We start from the raw sequence: 2073 nt of genomic DNA, 5'->3' as shown, positions 1-2073 counted from the left end.
TTTTATTGCATTTGTAGCTCATTTCATGATTTCAATGCACAGTTTGGATGCGGGATTTACTCTGTCATATAAGACAATAAATGTTCATGCTAAGATGTGTAAAAGGGTATTTATTAATGCCATATATAAGCAAGTGAAATAATCATTTCTTTTAAGAATATAGAAACTTTTAATTTTGACAGTAACTGAAATGTACTAACATCTAGCAATGGAGCACTCACCAGCACAGGGTGGGCCAGTATTAAATAGTGTTACAGTCGGAGACAGACAGCGTTAGGATGTTAACCCCAGGCCCTTTGTTCAAAGGTCGCTTCTCTCGCTTTTCCCCCATGAACTGAAGCACAGCAGTCGAGAGATCCAGAGACTAGTTGATGACGTTTCCAAGGGCTAAAATAGCAAGCGATGTCCGTCTTGCATTGGCCATTGTTGACTGGAGAGATGGTTTATGGAGAATAAACTTCAAGGTGAGAAGCAGCAGCCCAAAAAGGCCCCCTGCAGGTGCTGAAGTAGCTCAGTTGGGAGAGCGTTAGACTGAAGATCTAAAGGTCCCTGGTTCAATCCCAGGCTTCAGCAGGCTGTTTTATCCCTCTTGCTGCAGCAGTGGGCTGGAAACACAGCACTGCCTTTACTCAATGCAAGTCCCTCATTTTGGGCTTCACTGCAGGAAAAGGCAGCATTGGCTTCTGCATCCAGTTGGCCCACCGGACCTTTCTTTCTTCTCTTGCTGCTTCTCAGCAAGGGGAAGAAAAAGCTCCCCTTCAAGCTAGAGTCACAAAGGTGATGTAAGGACGACTTCCTGATCCCTGGCTCCTGTCCACTGCTCTTCCAGCTGACCCATCAGAGAGCTGCTGCCAGTTTCTCCAGGTTCGCCCATCAGTGTGTGCCAGGGTGAGCACCACCAAAGTGCAGGGAATTTGAGGGCAGGGCAGGGCAGGACAGGGCAGGGCAGTGTAATGGACTTTCTGTAGTATAGTGGTTCTCACATTTCCCTAACCTGCATCAAGCAGACTAGGCAGAACTGACACCAACATCTCTCAGGTGTTCCCTTTAAGCAGAGCACAACTTTGAAATACGGGCAGCATAGAACCAATATTCATAATGTCAACTACAAAAAGGATTCACATCTAGAGATAGCATCATTATAATCAGCCAATCAGAACCTCTCCATAGACCCCTTAGACAACAACCTTTCTATAATATTGGCTGCAAATATAGAACAGCAGTCGCAACGGTGATCTATACAGTTACAGATTATGTCAGTCACGTCACAGGAGGTGACACAGCATCAGTGAGACTGATACTGGAATACTGCCTTTTCACAAGATGTTGTGAAATTAGAGTTTGGGGCACCAAAGAGCCACCAAATGTTCTGAGGGCTGGAGAAAAATGCCTTCTAGTGAGCTATTGAAAGAGCTCAACCTGTTTAGCTGATCAAAAGAAGATTGAAAGGTGACTTCACTGAAGTATTGAAGTGTCTTAATGGAAAGATAAGATTGGGTATTAAAGGGCTCTTGAATCGAGCAGAGAAAGGCATAACAATACCCAGTGGCTGGAAGGTGAAAAAAGACAAATTCATATTACAGTTAAGGCTCAAATATTCAACAGCGAGGATGATTCACCACAGGAACAAGCTACCAAGGAAAGTGATGGATTCTCCATCTCCTGATGTCATTTCATGAAGACTAGATGCCTTTCTGGAATGTGTTTGCCCCCAAAATAGCTCTTGTATCATACAGGAGGCCTGTGATGTGCAGGGGGTCAGATTAGATGCTCTAATGGTCTCTTCTGGCCATAAAGTCGACTAATTTCTGAAAAACTGAGTGTAGCATTGGGAGCAGCATCTGAGGCTTCCCTGTCTAGCCGGCTTGCTGCCTAGAACGAACACTCCTCGAGTGGGGTGATCCACAGGGAGTAGCTCAAACCTCCAAAGTGCCTGGCCAGGGGCAGGACATTAGCCCAGCAAGGGAGGGGTGTGGCAGTGACATCACAAAGGCCTTTTGCAGGACCTCAGACTATTGGTCCAAGGTGGTGGGGAGGTGGTGACCTCACAGAGAGATGCTGACATCAGCCAGG

The 2073-nt window shown here is 46.0% G+C and overlaps 1 non-coding gene across 1 annotated transcript; it reads left to right on the top strand.

Moving 5' to 3' along the window:
* The first annotated feature begins 500 nt into the window (after window positions 1–500).
* Window positions 501–573, top strand: TRNAF-GAA. Its single transcript has one exon. It is a non-coding gene; the product is annotated as a tRNA-Phe (tRNA).
* The last annotated feature ends 1500 nt before the right edge of the window (window positions 574–2073 follow it).

Source organism: Mauremys reevesii, linkage group 14 (assembly GCF_016161935.1).
Source record: "Mauremys reevesii isolate NIE-2019 linkage group 14, ASM1616193v1, whole genome shotgun sequence".
NCBI lineage: Eukaryota > Metazoa > Chordata > Testudines > Geoemydidae > Mauremys > Mauremys reevesii.
The sequence above is the reverse complement of the archived record's forward strand: the minus strand, read 5'-3'. Positions and strand labels throughout refer to the sequence as shown.